An 18,383-nucleotide genomic window follows, 5' to 3' on the forward strand; every position below is an offset into this window, starting at 1 on the left:
ATTTTATCCTTTGGGATGCTATTTTGAATGCAGTTTTCTTAGTTTCATTTTTGTTATTAGTATAAAGTTGATTTTTGTATACTGTTCTTGTATCCTACAACCTGCTCAACATATTCTAGTAGTTTTGTTTTTGCTATGTGTGTGTATTCCTTATGACTTTCTACAAAGGATCATGTCATCTAAGGACAAAGTTATTTGTCTTTTTGCACCGTCTGCCCCCTCCAGTACAATATAGAGTAGAGGTGGTGGGAGATGTTTCCTTACCTTGTTTCTGATCTTAAAGCCAAAGTATCGTCTCACCATTAAGTGTAATATTAACTGTAGGTTTTCCCATAAATGCTCTTTATCATGTGAAAGTGTTAATTCTCCTAGTTGTGTCAGACTCTTTGCGACCCCATAGATCGTAGCCTGCCAGGCTCCTCTGTCCATGGAATTCTCCACGCAAAAATACTGGAGTGGGTTGCCATTCCCTTCTCCAGGAAATCTTCCCCACCCAGGGATCGAACCCTGATCTCCTGCATTGCAGGCAGGTTCTTTACTGTCTGAGTCACCACTTCTGTAAAAGTGAGATTTCTTGGCCTTATCTGAAGACTTAGGAAACTGGATCTCAGCTGCAGCGGTAGGGAATCTGTACTTCTAGGAAGCAGCTCAGACGACAGCCTTAATGGTGTCTGAGGACCTATACTGCCCACTTATGGTTTTTCCAGTAGTCATGTTCGGATGTGAGAGCTGGACAACAAAAAAGGCTGAGGACTGAAAAACTGATGCGTTCTAACTGTGGTGCTGGAAAAGACTCTTGAGAGTCCCTTGGAAGCAGGGAGATCAAGCCAGTCAATCCGAAAGGAAATCAACCCTGAATATGCATTGGAAGGACTGATGCTGAAGCTGAAGCTCTAATGCTTTGGCCACCTGATGAAAAGAGCCGACTCCTTGGTAAAGACTCCGATGCTGGGAAAGATTGAGGGCAGGATAAGGAGGGGGCGGCAGAGGATGAGATGGCTGAATGGCATCACTGACTCAATGGACATGAGTTTGAGTAAGCTCCAGAGTAGGTGAAGCACAAGGACGCCTGGTGTGCTGTAGTCCATGCGGTCGCAGAGTCGGATAGTACCGAGCGACTGAACAACAGGGTTTAAAAGTTCCTGGGCCCAGAAAATGAAACTACTAGTAAACCTAACGATGGCTTAAAATAGTCACGCGGCCTAGCCATAGACTTCCTAACGACGAAGTTCCGCTGCTTAAACGCGGAAATAATTTTACACTCTTAAGAAATGAATTAAGAAAGTATTTTTCCCTATTACCTCAAACCTGAGACCCAATCACCGGCAAAAACAAGCCGAAAGAGTGGGGCTAGAGCTATTGATTGACACACATTCCAACCAATCTACAACGGAAGAAGAGCGCGCCTGCGCAAGTTATTATCCAATCTGTACTCAGCATTGGCGGAAGAGGCGGGGCGCCTGGAAACGGCCGCCGCAGGGTTGGCGGACTTGAGAAGGAGCGAAGATGGCGGAGTGAGGCTCGTTGAGGCTATCTGGCCTTTGGGCCAGGGGGCGGGCCGGCCCCCGGGCACTGGAGTGCTTCTGCTGGCCCGTGCGAGGTAAGCTGGGAAGGCTGGGGACGGGGAAACTAGCAGGATATGGCGCGGCCCAAACCATCCCAGGAACAGAGTGCACAGAGCCTGCCCGCACTGGCGCGGGCCTTGGCTGGGCGCTGGTTTCCTTCCGAGCTGCCCTAGGGCGGCCGCCCCCGCTTTTTGAAGGTGTGTTGCACCTCTTCTCAAACCCGTTCCGCCACTGACCTTAGTGCCTTGGCTTTGGCTGTGTTTGTGCTTTCGATTCGTTCCCCAAAGGTTGCACCCACGCTGGTGTATATCTGGCATTCTCTGTGTCGGCCATCAGTTTATCTTTGAAGAATATCTTAGTTTTATTGGTTTGTTTCTGTTCTTCGTCTCACAACTTCGTGCACACTGTTTTGCCTGAGTCTCGGGTCTCAATCGAGGCCGGTCCGAGTTCTGAGTGTTTTGTGTCCCCGTCCCGTTGACCTTGAGATTTGATAGAACAGGTCAGGTTCCCCACCCTCCCACGCCACCCCGCCCGGGGATTTTAATTTGAGTCTGTGTATCGTGTGTGTACTCTTGCTTAACTCTGTTATATCCATTTATTCCCACTACCACCTCTCAAACTTTTTTAAGGTCTGAGAAAGCAGCTTTGTCCTTGTATGACCTGATAGTTGCCTAATGGCGCGTTAGTCTCGGCTGACTAGATGGAATTCACCGTAGTTTTCCAGAGCTGAAAGAGTCAGTGTACAATTTAATTTATATATATATATATTTATAGAGAGAATGAGGAAGAGTTTGGGGAATTATCATTAGAAAGTAACTTGTTTAATGGGGAGAGGTTACAAAGTGTAATACTCAGGCATTTCTATTCTGTTTTTGTTTAACTTTATGGGATGCGTCTTTTTGTAATTTGGGTTGTTATGACCCCTCACATTCGGTCTTTCAGTTAAATTGTGGGAAGGGTTCCTCTTATTAGGTTTCTGAGTTGGTGAAGTCTGTTTGGAAACTGACACGTTAGGCCCGGTTCAAATGACGTGTCCTTTACAAATGAAGGTGACTGGTACACTTTTTTGCTGGCCCTGGATTTAGCAGAGCTGAAAATACCGGGTGAAGAACTAAAACCTTTCTGTTGCTTTCGTCTGAAGTAGTTTTTTCCTTTCATTTAGGAAAGTAAAGAAAATATGGGGCATAACATTCTTCCTTCCTACCTTACAAACAGGGGAGTGGTCATCTTTACTAAAGCAGAGGTCTTCTGTGGGAGGAGAGGGCCCACAGCATCATCAGATTCTCAAGGGGAACTTTGTTTAAAAACTTGAGAACCACTGTCTCAGGAGTTTTGACATCTTTATAAAATTAATACCAGTGCAGATAGAGAGTAACTTCTTTTCTGATTGTTCCTTCCAAATAGTTTTTATAATGTTTTTAAGACTTATTTGGTTCATTTGAATAATTATGCACATGGATGCATATAGCACAAATAAGGGCTATATCCTTACTGTAATTTTTTTTTTCTTCCCCTTACTGCAGGAAGAACAGTTTCCTTGCCATTTAGGTGCTTTTATATTCATCTCAAAAAGAAAACAAAATGCTGAACTCGGGATTTGGCAAGTGAGTAAAAGTAGCTAATGCTTTCAAATACTGTTAAAGTAGCCCAGAAATAGCTAGACGGGAGTGGAACAAGAAATCATTAGCTTCAACTGAGAATGAATATCACAAGTGACTATATATGTATATTTAAGCTAAATCATTTATTTTCAATAAAAGCAATGTATTAGATATAAAAGAAAATAAAAATTTGATCATTTGCCCAAACCAATAATTTTTATTGGATAAGGAGGAAAGATTTAAGTAGACTGTAGGAGAGGAATTGATAAAATACAAATGTTACTGGGCAAATTTTAGAGTATATTCACTTAAATTTGAATTATAAAGCCTTTTCAGTACACCTTTATTATCTTTTGGTATGAATCTATTCTGAATTTACCACGAAAGTAAAGTACATTATGTTGCTCAAAGAGCATTAAGTGATAGTGCTTTCACAGTAGACAGTAAACTTATGTGCAAATTAGGGTTCACAGCTACTGTATTAGTTTCCTGGGCTATAACAAAGTACTACTAAGTGGGTGACTTGGAGATCAGACATCTAAAATCAAGGTGTTGGCAGGACCATACTCTTCCTGAAGGCACTTGGGAACGATTTGTTCCAGGCCTTTCTTCTAGTTTTTCGTAGTTCTTCAGCTTGTGGCAGCATAACTTCATTCTTCACAGGGCATTCTCCCTGTGTGTGTCTGTGTCCTAAATTCTCCCTTTTATAAGGACACTAATCAGATTAGGGGCCCATTTGGCTTCAGTAGGACTTCATCTTAATTACTTATGCAGTGACCCTGTTTCCACATAAGGTCACATTTTGAGGTACTTGTAAGACAACATATGAACTTGGGGATGACATATGACATAGTTCAACCCATAATGTCTACGTACCTTGATTGTAATATATGAAAACATTCAATGTTCAACTGCTTTAAGGATTAAAATCTTGTATCCCAATTGTATAAGGTGCTTAAGTATAGTCAAACTCATAGAGCCTGACAGTAGAAGGGTGGTTGTCAGGGGCTTCAGGGAGTGGAAATTAAGATTTATTATTTAATCAGTACAGAGTTTCAGTTTTGTGATACGAAGAGTTATAGAGATGGATGGTGGTGATGGTTGCACAATAATGTGAATGTACTTAATGCCATTGAACTGTACACTTAAAAGGGTTAAGATGATAAATTGTATGTTACGTGTATTTTACAATCAAAAAGTGAAAAAAGGTACATGAAAAGTTCCAACTATGTATATTTTAATATTACGAAAAGGAATAAAAACAGAGGAAACAGAATAAGTGCCCTTTAGTTGGTAAGCGTTTTTATCTTATACCTTTAGAGTAAAGGCTTTGTTGCTTGGATTTATAACTTATAATTAAGTCCATGCAAACTGTTGAATAAAAATTCAGCTGAGTTAACTAATTTTAATTGAAGTATAGTTGATTTACAATGTTGTCTTAATGTCTTCTATACAGTAAAGTGACTCAATTATACATATATATACACAGATAAACATTCTTTTTTGTATACTTTTTCCATTATGGTTTATCCCAGGACTTTGAATATAGTTCCTTATGTTAATACAGTAGGACCTTGTTGTCCATCCATTCTGTATATGATAGTTTGCATCTACTAACCCCAAATTCCCACTCCATCCCTCTCCCACCTCAACTCCCCCTTGGCAACCACAAATCTGTTCTCCGTTTATGAGTCTATTTCTGCTTCATAATAGGTTCATCTGTGTCATATTTTAGATTTCACACATCAGTGATATCATACAGTATTTCTCTTTCTGACATCACATAGGATAGTAATCTCTAGTTGCATCCATGTTGCTGCAAATGGCATTATTTCGTTCTTTTTATGGCTGAGTAGTATCCCATTGTATATATGTGCCACATCTTACTCATTCATCTGTTGTTGGACATTTAGGTTGTTTCCACGTCTTGACTATTGTGAATAATGCTGCTGTTAACATAGGGCTGTGTGTGTCTTTTTTAATTATGTCAGCAGAGTAAAGATCAGATTGGCTTCATTAAATGATTCATGAGTCAGGCAGCCTCTCATCTAGCAGATAGAAAGGACCTCCACTGAGCTGTAGAAGAGGAAAGGTGGGAATGGGGCAGAAACTAGCAAAAAGTGCATTATTTCAGGGAAGGTCATCCTCCTAAGAGGAACAGAAGGGTTCTGCTGACCAGGCAGTTCCAGACTGACTGGTTAAAGGTTACATTTCTGCAGGAGGTTGAAACTGCAGTTAGGTTAAGTATTAAATCTTGGTTCGGTGATGTGGGGTTAGCACAAGGGACTCCATATTGGACCTGAGTAATAGAAATTTTACATTTGTATAACACATTGATAGCAACCTATAAATCTATAGGGAACTGATAAGCACTTATCAGTGCTTTTGTACTTGTACAAAGTAAGTGCTTTTGTATTTACAAAGTACCTTTAAATTCTGATACAGAATGATCTCTAGTATACTTTAAAGGAAAAAGCAGGGTGCAGAACAAGGTGTATAGTGTACTTTCATTTACAGGGAGGAAATAAATCTACTTAAGCAGATCTATATTAGTATAGTCTATCCATATTTGGGGGCAGAAACTGTCCAACAAACCCTGCATTTGTTTCAAATAAGACACTTTAAAACTTAATTTAAATGACAGTGATACCCACTTTGTTTCTGAACTGTATTCTGAATTTACATAGCAAAATAAGAAAGTACTTAACTCCTATGGTATATCATTCTTCATGTCCTTAGAGGAAGCTAAGTGTATGAGCTATTTATTGATGCATAACTAATTACCCAAAATTTGGTGGATTAAAACAACAGTAAACATTCATTATCTTTCACAGTTTATGTGGGTCAGCAGTTAGGGAGCAGCTTGGATGGTTTCTGGCTTGACGTCTCATAAGGTTATATAGTCAAGATACTAGCTGGGATGGTAGTCATCTGGTCTGATTCTATGGTGGCTCATTCACATGGATAGCAAATTCATGCTGGTGGTGGAAAACCTCAGTTCCTTCCACTATCAGCCTCTTCCAGGGCTGCTTGAGTGTCCTTATGATACAGCAGCTGGCTTACCCCAGAACAAGGCAGAAGCCTCAATCCCACCTCTGACCTTGCCTCAAAGGTTACTCACTCACTTCCTCATTCTTTTGCTCATTGTTTGAACACTAACTAGTATACTGCAATGCAGTTTTGACACTAACCATCTGGAATTAATGCAGACCCCCCACCCCCACAAGTCAAAGGGCATGACCCCCAAGAAAACTGCCCTTACTTTAGATGTCAGCTGTATTTTGAAGGATCCTCAGGACACTTCTACTTCTGACCACTTGGCTGTAGATTCAGGGATTCCGATGACCCTGTCAGAACCAATTTTTGGTTTCATTGGTTTTGCATGTTGTTTTTCTGTTGTCCATTTATCTGAGCTGTAATATTTATTTTTCTCTTCTTGCTGCTTCAGGTTTAGTTTTACTCTTTTTCTAGTTCCTTAATGTATAAAGTCAGGTTGTAGATTTGATACCCTTCTTTAATTTAAGCATTTACAACTATAAATTTCTCAGCACTGCTTTTGCTGCATCCTGTAAGTTTTGGTATATTGTGTTTGTTTTCTTTTGTCTCAGATTTTTCTTTTTTTGACTGCACTATGTCTTCAGTGCACAGGCTTAGTTTCCATGTGACATCTTAGTTCCCTGACCAGGGATTGAACCCATGTCCCCTGCACTGGAAGGTGGATTCTTAATCACTGGACCACCAGGGAAGTTCTTGCCTCAAGATACTTATTCTCAAAGTTCCCTTGTGATTTCTTCTTTGACCCATTGGTTGTGTTAGAGTATGTTGTTTAATTTCCACTGGTTCATTTACCGTAAACTCCAGAGATTGGTGGTCTCCCTCTAGGGACAAGGGGCTGTCAAAATTTTTTATTATACAGTGGTTACATCAACTTTGATTCATTTTTCGAACAGATTATTACAGGGGTTGAATACCAGGGGCAGCAATAAGGGGGGGACCACCTTAGAAGCTACTACATAAAGTCATTCGACTCAGATCCAGCTGGCACAAGAGCTACATTGAAAATTCCTGTTTTATCTTTTCATCCTCTCAAGTCAAATTTTTTAATATAAAAAAATTATTTTTATAAATTAAAAGTAAATTACTTTTTTCCTGTATCATCAGCAACAGTAAACAAGTGAGTTTAGGGACCCAGAAATGCCTAGTAAGGCACCAGCTTTACCGAATGTATGTGTAAGTTTTATAGATCACAGTGTATAGTTGTAGTTTCTTCTAACTCTAGAACCTGTCTATTTAAATTTTAGCTTATGTTGGCTAAGTGTATTTAAGAGCCCTGGTATTCATTCATTTCTTCAACAAAATTTTACTAAGTGGTTCCTATGGGTCACACTATTCTAGGTGCTTGGGGTTTCAGTGAACAAAACAGGTTCCTTCCTGGTGGAGTTTTCATTTTAGGACATATGACAAACTTACGGAGGTTGCCATAAGTTTGTTTTCTATGTGAGTCAGTTTCTGTTTTATAAACACATTCTTAAATCATTTTTTTAGATTCCACATGTAAGTGATATCATATAATACTTGTCTTTCTCTTACTTCACCTAATATGACATCTCTAGGTTCATCCATGTAGCTGCAATAGCATTAAGGAAAAGGCACATTAAAAAAAAAAAGCTTCTTTAGTACTTGCTTGATTTACATAGAATTCTTTCAGCGTATTTATTTGTAGAAAGAACTAGTTTCCCCCTTCAACATTACTACCAATTAGAATTGAACTACAGAAGAGTCCAGTGGCTGGTACAAACCTTGAACTTGCCAGATTAAGTTTCTGTAATGAAATAGCTCTGTTCTCCACATCATTCTAAAGGCCTGTCTGTGGATCTTCTCAGGTCTTCCTCTCATTTCCTCTGCTGCAGTTATACCAAAGGCAAGTTCTGTCGTTCTTTTCCTTCTGTTTGATTCTGAATTAATTTACATTTGCCTTTTGTAGGTTTTAAATCAGAACTGTCAGCAGTCTTGTCTAGTTCAGTTTGGAATTGAGGTTTTTGTTGTTGTTTAATCTGTGTTGCATACTAAAAATGGAGGGCTGGGAAGACTGGTTAGCTAGTCACCATTGGCCATTTTTGTAAGCTTAAGTAATTTATTTAAGCTTTTGATATGCATTTGTAACTTATTATTTTATATACACATGTACATAAAATTTTGACTTCTCAGATGGTGCTAGTAATAAAGAATCCACCTGCCAATGCAGGAGATGCAAGAGACATGGGTTCAACCCCTGGATCGCAACATCCCCTGGAGTAGGAAATGGCAACCCACTCTAGTACTCTTGCCTGGAGAATCCCATGGACCCTGGTGGGCTGCAGTCCATGGGGTCACAAAGAGTCAAGCATGACTAGCACACTCACACATAGATAAAATTTATCATCTTAACTGTATTTAAATGTGCAATTCAATGGCATTAAGTATATTCACATTGTTGTGCAACCATTACCACTGTCTTTTTCCAGAATTTACTCACCATCCCAAACTCAATACCCTGGTCAATAACTCCCCACTCCCCCAATCCCCCTAGTTCCTAGTAACCTCTATTCCACTTGCTTTCTCTCTGAATTTGCCTCATCTAGGTACCTCATGTAAGTGGACTTTATACAGTATTTTTCCTTTTTTGTCTGATTTACTTCTGCAAATATTTGCAGTTGTTATGTTCAATAGTAATGAACTGCTGATGCTTTTACATGCTTGCATTGGGTGATCATGGTACAGTACATACTGTTTTACCTGTGGTTATAGTTTACAAACTTTTTATTGTTCACTCTTAGTCTTAGGTAGTTGAAGATAATTCTGAGTAAGACGATACACATGGTTTTGCCCATTAAGTATTTAAACATTACCATTGAAATACAGTACCACTTTTAAACACAGATGTTTTACATAGAATCATTTCATGGCTGTTAAAAACTTGGAATATATTACTGATGTTTAACATGAAATTGACATGTATATCTCATTTTATATAATACTAGTTTTTATATAAATCTTTTTGTATATATGTACATATTTTTTCTGGCTATTGCTTCTGCTTTTCTGATAATACTGAATTTGGTGGTGTGGTTAGATATTTTCTTTTAAACAATATGCAATCCAAGCAGTTTTTTTTTTTTTCTGTGTTTTTAAATATTACTTTGAAAAAGTAAGGTCTTGTAGAAGTATCTATCTTAATCCTTCTGGTTTTTAATTTATTTTGTATTTCCAGGTATTTCTACATTGTCTCCTGGAGTGGGGTAGTCCTACTTCTTTTATCCGGTCACCTTCCCTATTGAAATGTGGATATCTCTTCTCTACCCTTTACCTCCATGATTTGGATTGGAAAAGGCTGCTTTTCTTTTTGTTCCACCACTCAGATTCAACACAGAGAAGCTCCTGGGGTGCAGTCATCCTGCCAGGTTCTTTTGGAAGAAAGAAGCAGCTGACATCTATCTTCAGCTGTTATTTGCTTAATCACAAAGAAATTATTTCAAAAGCTGAAGGCTGATGTCTGGTTTGAAACAGATGCTTTGATGGTGATGTTTGTGAATTATTTACCTTTTGTTCCAAACAAGAAGACTGAATATAAATAGTAGGACATCAGGGTTTTGGGTTTTTTTAACGTCTTCCAGTTTTAACCATTATCATGATAAGCACAGTTGAGACTTGGCAACAGTAAATTCCAGATATATGTTCTAATTTGAAGTGAAAGAGATGCTTAAAGAGATGGCTTACATATGTATCTAAATCCTGGCTTATCCTTTGACATGGATTTACTAGGTAAGAACAAAGGTACCATTTTGCAATAAAACCCTTGATGTGATAAAGAAGTAAAAAGACAAGATATCACAAGGTTACTTTCATATGTGAATAAACCATCACAAACCTATAAATAGCTATTTTTACATATGTAAGTCCACAGTTTGGGATGATAAGAGGAATTTCTCTCCTGGAGAAGGAAGCTGTGGTTGACTTCATTCTCGGAAATCTTTGGATATTTGGTATTTTTAAATGTTTTTTCATTCATCTAAGGAATGACCACATTGTGCAGATGCTAACCTTATGAATGCATGCTTGGGTTTAGTGAAAGATTGGTAAAAGGAAACAACAGTTTTGACTCCAGTGATGGAACCCTCTTCACCTCTGTAGCATGAGAGACCTACTCTATTACAAAGTGTTTCATTCTTTTTTGTGGAGTCTTATATAGCGCTTGAGACTCGGTTTTACATGCTGCTAAGGCTGAAAGAAAAGTGGCATAAGTGGATTTTCTCTTCAGAGGATGTGATGGACCCTACAGTATGGCCTGCCTCAGCTATGGACATAGAGGAGTGGAGGAAAAAAGGAGGACAGTTTCCGTATTACTCCTTTCTCTTAGGAAAAAGAAGTGAAAATGCTTTATGCAGCTCCGTCTGAGTTTATGGCATTTCACATTCTTACAGCTGTTTTTTGTAAAAGCATAAATAATTTTCTTCCTTTGACCCAAGATGCGTTCTTGGGTATTTGATTTGTTTTTCTAGGCAATAGGTGTAATGTTTGACTGAAAAGGCTTGGACTCAGGTAACTTTCTCCAGTTGGAACTGAACTTTCTTATCAGAGAATGGACCTCAGAAGAAATGTACCCAAACGTGATTGGTTCAGTGTAGATTTAGAAAAATTCAGAGTCTGAAAAAAGGGGGAAAAAAAACCCCCTCAAACAGGAAAAATAATTCCAATAAGAAAAGTAATGCACTTCCTTTCTGTTAAAACATATATTACCTGATGAAGTCTATAGGGTAAAGCTGTCCTTGCTTCCAAATCAACAGAGAACCATTGTATGAATTGCCAGGTCTTTGCATAAGAAGGAAACCTTTTATAATAAGTCTTTGTGAGTAGAGAAAGAATTTAAAGCTGCTTTGATGAAATTAAGATCAAATCATGTTAGATCATCTCTGTGATATAGGGAATGTTTGCCCAGGGCCATACGTGCTGTGCTGCTGAAATCTTGGGAAATATTTATCAGAATTTGAGAGTGATCAAAATAGCCAAAAGTGGAAAATAATTAAGCATTCTTAATCATTAGTTAAATTGGTCAGCTAGTTTGCATTGACATAAAACATTTTGGCAAAATAATTAATATAGATACAATATAATTTCCTTTAATTGTGAACAATTAGTGGTAAAGCATAGTCAAAGTAGCTTAGATAAAGGTAACTTAAATTTTTCTCTTAGTAACTTCTCAGCCATTTCCTGATGTTTTCTCTCAGTATTTTGGAATTGTTAAAAACAGTGTAGGAATGCTTTTAGCAATGGAACCTGCCTATATGAGTCCCATTGGCATGTTGAAAATATCACCTTTGTCTGTTAAACCCATCTTCCCCATTTTTTTTCTTTTTTGGCAAGAATCGTTTGGCAGGGTATAGAAGAGACGTGTACCAGCAGCACCAGTGAAACTGTCTCTTTCCCACTTGTTTAAATATGTGTGTGTGTATCAGACTCATCTTCTCAAGTTGCTTTACATATTTTCATTTCACAGCTTAGGAGACCACTGCTTAATGCTTTCTTTCAAATTGTTTCTGCATCTTCCATGATTTTCATCAGATGGCATTTAACAAAATGAATATATGCCAGTTGTACTTGCCCAGTGTTTACTTATTGCATCTACATTCTTTTCCCTGATGTATTTTGTTCCACTTCATGACGGCAAAAGATGTAATTTTAGGCGGGACTGTGCCTCAGTCTGTAGCTGTGCCTACTTCCTTTACTTTGCTCATGCGTGTTAGCTGGCATTTTTTTCTTTTAAAAAGTTGAACAAAAACGGGATATGTGCAATAGAAATATATATATGTATATTTTTTTTCTAAATACTTGTGGACAAATGTTACAAGTTGTTTAAGAACAACAAAATCACCAATGTCTTCCATTCTGAGACGTGTATAGTTTTGTAAGCATTAGTGCTTGGTAGCATATGTAGTGCCATGTTAGGGGTTAGTGCATGAGCCTAGTGATACTTTAAACTTCAGGATGAATTACAGAAAATAATTAATAGTGTAAAAAGATTGGGAAATCTAGACCTTTTGTTTTTCCATAAATATCTGAATCTGTGATATTCTCCCTGGGGAAAAGAGATTAAAGCCGAAAGTACTCATTTAGGAATAGAAATGTGGGGTTACAACATGAGATACTGTCTTTAAGGATATTTAAGCTTTCCATTGGGTAGCTGGAAAGCAGTTGCCTTTGTGTCTTTATGAAACCTTACATCAAAATGAGGCCCTATTTCATGATTTGGCTTTGCTCTCAAGTTTGAAGTGAGATTGTTCTTACACTGTTTTCACATTGTATGTCTGGTAGGTTTATTGTTTTCCCACTCCTTTTGCATCAGATTATATTTTGCATGTTACCAAGATTCTGTGTTTATTGCTTAAGTGACTTTTTCTAATCTGCAGGCCATTTATGCTTCCATCTGCAGTATGCTACATGTTAACAGAACAACACTGATCAGTAGTTCAGAGTGTCCTAGATGAATTTCTCATGGGTTTTTCCTGTTTCCAAATCTGCTGAATTGTTTATTGATGGGATTCCAGACCTTTTCATGAGAATTGGAAGTGTAGCTAAATGGAGCCTTATCTAGGCTGCCATGTATTAACTCTCTGCTTGGTTATAGTAATTGCCTCAGGCAGCTTTCACTTTTTTCTGCTTTCCTCGTAGAAATAAAAGTTTGTTTTGTTCTGAAAGCATAGCTTTCTGTAGAAAAGAAATTCCTACCTCTAAAAGCTTTCTTGAGAACTTGGAAATGGCAGTTTTCTGGGGTGGTTTTTAGATCTCAGGAGAGTTCAGGATAGACACAGATTCTACAGTTAGTATGATATGAAATGCAAAACATTTTTAATGTGGTGTAACACGTGCAGAAGCAGGCTTAAACAAATAGACTCTTGGGCAGCAGATCTCCAGGGACCCAGGTTTAGATTCTTAGATTGTACTTAAAGTGGTTGTACTCTTGTTTCAAGTAGTTGAGTGCCTGGGAGAATCCACTTCTGAAAAGCATTGAAACGTTTTTAAAAATACCTCTGAAAAGGTAATGAATGCAAAAAGCAGAATATATAGGAAAGAATATTTCCTATTGAAAAAAAAAAAAAAAAAAGCCATAAAACAAGCTGATAATTTTCATGAGGTAGAATTTCAGTAGCAATAACAGTTTTGCATGTATAATAAGTTGCATTAGCAAGGTTGTACAATAGACTACTACTTGAGTTTGAGACTCTGCGATCAACAGAATTCCATGAAAGGAAAAAGATGTTCTAGATAGAATGTATAAATGTACTTTTAAAAAAAAAACTATGAATGTGCATGAATATATCATTATGTGAGAAATAGCAACTTTTGTGTAAGTCAAAGTTTAAATACTTTACTTGGTTGCCAGAGCAGAGGGTTAAAGCCTCATTAATTTTACCTTACCTGATGCTTAACCTGCTTTGTCACCTCATCTTTCTCCAGTAGTTTCCTGGGTATATTTTTTTAAAGAGAGAAAAGTTTGTTGTGTGTATATATTTATGGTTTAAAAAACAAACCAAGAGCTTGGATAACTGGCTTTTCCTCATGCCTATTAGTGTAGGGGAGTTAGGATTTAAAGGTGTTAAGCAAAAGGATTGAAAGGAATGGCCAAAGACAGTACATCATCTAATGTAGATGTGCCAAGGCCTGTGGTCTGTTGACACCTTATTTTAACAGGAACCCAGCAAACTAGTTTCTTGATCTGAAGAATAACACAGCTCTCACATCTGGATGTAACGGTGTAACAAAGGCGACTACTTTTACCTCATGTTCACCTTGGCCATTTAGTACCTTGAAGATACCCAAAAAGAGTGTGTTCCCTTGTTTCCCAGGGGAAGAAGCTGAAAGGTAAATAGAGTGGGTCTAAGAAATAGTGCCTCTTGAATACTAAATTCTTAAATGGCAACTCCAAAGGATAGAGAAAAGGCTATCTTAAATGATTGTAGCTCCTCTTTATATGTCCTATGCCTTCAGTTGGTGTTAGAGGCATTGGAATAACCAAGCAATATTCAGACATCTGCACGATCATGAGGACACCACTGCATATTACAGTGATGTCGACAGTTTAGTTAATTAGAACAATTAAAATATTACCCTCAACAGCCACATTAATAGTTCTAAATGCTCAAATGTGCTCTTAAGTTTTTGTGGTCTCAAATTATGGTTGATTATTTTTCAATATTGTGATCCCATGTTTACTCTTTATGTACCTGTGATATGCAAAATATGAAGAGACCCTTGGCCTCCAGGAGTTTACATTCTCATGGTGCTGCTGGTACAAGCAAATTGCTTCTAGTTTATTCAGAACATTGCTTGGCTGTTAATTATACCATGTTAGGAAGGATTCCTTGGCCAACAGTTTTCAAAAGCAGAGGGCTATGCTAAACTTCAGGGCATTGATTTTTGAGTTTACATTGTATTAGCTCTGCTGTTCATAAACTCCTTTTCCCCAGGGAGCTGTGCAGGTATGCTCATTAATGTGAATCAGACACCATTCTGCCTAAGAGCATTTTCATCATCTGTACCACCTATGCTCTTCTATGCCATCACTGTCAGTAAATGGCCAAGAAAATTTAACTGCTCCAGAGGACATCTGTCAGTACTCTTTTCCCAAATTTTTACATTATTCTCTACCCGAAAGGACCAGAATTTGCAATTAAGCCTTTTATAACTGAATAGTGGTCCTAATTTTAACCTTTTTGTCTGTGACTTTTGTAACTCTATTCTGAAGCAGCATTGTGATAGATGTGGAGCAGCTGCCTGCATTTCTAAGCAATCACTTTATTAACCTATATTTTCAGTTGAAACTGCATGTATCCTTGTAATTTTCCCTAATTCCTCTTAGTCAAAGAGTTTACTCTGCATGTTTATTAAAACTGGGTCTGGATGAAAGTATGAGCAATAGTGGCAGGCCCATAACTCTTAAGAGTATAATCCTAATGCATGGTTGAAAATGTATAGTGTTAATGTGGTTACTAGTAATTATATATATCCATTTATTAGTAATGAAGCAATAGACTTAAACCACTATCTTGAATTATTGTTTGGATCATTAGTTTTCATTTTCTAAGTAAAGACTCTTTCTTCCATTGAAAATGGGAGCTAGAAGATAAACAGGGGCAACCACAAGACATTCAGACTGTCAGGAATAGAGCATAACAGTGCTCACCCTCTAACCTCTCGCCTGCTTCCATTAGTCCCCAAGCATGTTTAAAAACAAAAGGCACAAACTAAGCATGTTGAATAAACAAACAAGCTGCTGTGGTTCTATTCAGGTGCAGAGTTTCAGAAAGCGTATGGAGTGCCAGTGTGGAAGATGTAATCAGGAATGGGATTTGTCTGATAACCAGTCTCATTTCCAAATCATGCTAGTGTTTATAGTTCCTAAGGACAAGAATTAAAATACTCTTCATTATAAAAAAAAAAGTTTATGTGGCTTAAGTTTGGATCTCTTTAAGACTAGAATCTTGAAAGTGAATAGAAACAATAATGCACATATTTCAGACATTCCAGGATTTTCAGGTAACTGGGCAGCTCTTTGGATGGTACTGCTGTTAACCCAGCCATAAGAGTTCCTTCCAGCAAAGGAGCCCTTTACATTTTATGGAAATAGTCCTTAAAATATACACACATCTGTGGTTTGGTTTCTCTGTTGTTCCTGTAATTCAAATTTTCAAAGAAAAGTTTTATAGCCAGAGTTTTATCCTTAATATTTTGGTTAGACTTCATAATTGGTTGCCTAAAGTTTTTTTTATGCCAGGTAAAAAGGAGCAATTTTTCCCATTCTGAAGAAAAATCTTGTCATTTATTTTCTTGATGTAGAAAATAGACCAGTTTATTGTGATAGCCTACAATTTTTTGAGATGATTTCTGATTTTGAAATAACCCCTGTAAGAACATGTGATCATGACAAATGTACAAATAGGATTCATTGTATCTGAAAGAGGCCTAAGTAGAAGAGAATTCAGGATTAGACTGGTTTTCACTAGGCACCATCCAGTTTCATGTTCTGTGATTGAAAAATATTTTTTCCAAAATTATTTCAACCTGATTTTAATCTTTGCTGTGGGATTTGATTCCAAATACCTTTGGATAACTTTCCAGTAGTTAAAAATTGAATTACTAATAGTCATTTCACTCAGTTCAGGAAGTGAAATGTCATATCCCATATGTAAAGTTTCTCTTTGATACTTACCAGTAACAGGTCTGCCAAACAAACTAGTAAAGATTGAAGGACAGAGTTTCTCTAATCTGTTTCCATTGTTCCTCTAGGGCATATTAAAATGTTAATATTAGAAATCCAAACATCACAGATTTCTTTAGGAACTCATACTTCTAAACCTTCAAGTCAGAATAGATATGTTAAGGTTAGAATTTTCAAAAGATTTTGTCTCCTTTGGTGATGCTATGCCACACCAAAGATTAAAATGTTTCTCTCCCAGGGATAAGTATTCTGGCAATAAATTATCATCAGTCCTTAAGCAACAGTAATGTTTTGACCCTTACCTTAAGACCATGTATCACTGGTAATTTTAAAAGATTCATATTAGAATAACCTTCACATAGACTTACTTCAGTAGCTTGTTTTTACTTACTGTTCAGCATCTTCTCCCTCCCATGGTATATAAGATAATGTTACAAGACTTTCATTGACTGTTTGGAGTTTTACAAAAGGCCGCTTGCTTTCTAATCTATGCATCTTTGGGACTGTAGATGAAATTTTATTCTTTGCTGTAAGAAGGAACTGCTGTGAGTTAGAAGCTCTGCACCTGTGTACATATATATTTTGGCAATAAAGCAGCATGAGCTGAGAATGCACTCAAGTTTCACTCTGTTATTATTTGGAATGGGTAATTGTAATGACGCAGTACATTATGGAGACTGAAGAAGGGGTCTATTCACAGACCTGTGCTGAGGCAGGCTCCAGATGGCAAAGAAAACAGAGGACCTGGGTTTCTTAACATCAACTTGTAGCAGTTTCTGGTGTAGTTCAAGGAAAAAACAGGTAACCGTATCAATAAAGAGGCACCACATTTAAAGTATGCCCTTATGCCATCCCCCTTTTTAACCTAAATTTAGGGCAAACTTTATGCTAGGTCTAGGAGCAAATGTGTAGTTTCTGGTAAGGAAAAAGTGAGCAAAGTCCAGTAATGATAAAATTATTGCAGATAATCCATCCTATCTGAAATATATAAAACATTTAAGATGCTTTTATATTTAACTTTAAAAAGTTAAATAGAGGTTTTAACACTAAGATAGCTCCTAAGTTCAGGAGAAGAAAGTTATTTCAAATTTAAGAAAGTAGATGTTACAAGCTTCCTTGGCTGTTAACAAATGAAGAACAAGCTATGTGGGTTTTGTGATGTGACAACTAATGTAGTAGTTCCTTCCTTTGATTTATGAGACTTCATTTAACACAGTGGTACATTCTACTCCCAGGTACTGTGCTAGATGGTGGAGTTAACAAAATTGAGATGGTTTTTGCCATTAATTGAGGAGCTTCAAAGTGTACAACTTGGGAACTTTCAATATGCAATTTTTTAGTTCTTATAAGTACATGGATTTTTTTTTTTTTTTTTTTTACTTTTTGGGTGCACCATGTGGCATGTGGGATCTTAGTTCCCCAACCGGGGGTTGAACCCATGTTCCCCACAGTGGAAGCAAGAGTCATAACCGCTGGACCACCAGGGAAGTATTAAGTACATGGAATTTTGAAAATACTTTATTCAACATATATACAATGCTAAATGATATCTTTACAGAGTCTATTAATATTAGCCAGTCATTGATGTTAGACTTCCCATAGGAGCTCTTATACCACTAAGGCTTGTTTAAAGGTCAGTCATTTGTGACTATCAATTAATACAACATTTATAAAAGGCATATACCAAAATTGTAAATGAACATGCCCTTTGACTCTGTTCACTGTAGGAATTGTTCCTACAGAAAAACCTGGACAGATAGGCAAAGACATGTACAAGGGTCCAGTATAGGGATGGTTAAATTCTGATGCATTAATATGACTGAATCATATGTAAGTGTTAAGTAATTGGTGAGGCCTGGTATAGAAAACTGTGACATGTGCTATACAAGAAGCAGGTTGCAGAATAATGTGAAAAATATTACTGCCTATTATGTCTGTCCACATGAATTAAAGTTATAATAATTA

The 18,383-nt window shown here is 37.4% G+C and overlaps 1 long non-coding RNA gene across 1 annotated transcript; it reads left to right on the top strand.

Moving 5' to 3' along the window:
* The first annotated feature begins 1,444 nt into the window (after nt 1–1,444).
* Nucleotides 1,445–17,032, top strand: LOC122443420. The gene is made up of 3 exons (XR_006270010.1): nt 1,445–1,600; nt 3,089–3,169; nt 9,417–17,032. It is a non-coding gene; the product is annotated as an uncharacterized LOC122443420 (long non-coding RNA).
* The last annotated feature ends 1,351 nt before the right edge of the window (nt 17,033–18,383 follow it).

Source organism: Cervus canadensis, chromosome 6, assembly GCF_019320065.1.
Source record: "Cervus canadensis isolate Bull #8, Minnesota chromosome 6, ASM1932006v1, whole genome shotgun sequence".
Classification (NCBI taxonomy): Eukaryota; Metazoa; Chordata; class Mammalia; order Artiodactyla; family Cervidae; genus Cervus; species Cervus canadensis.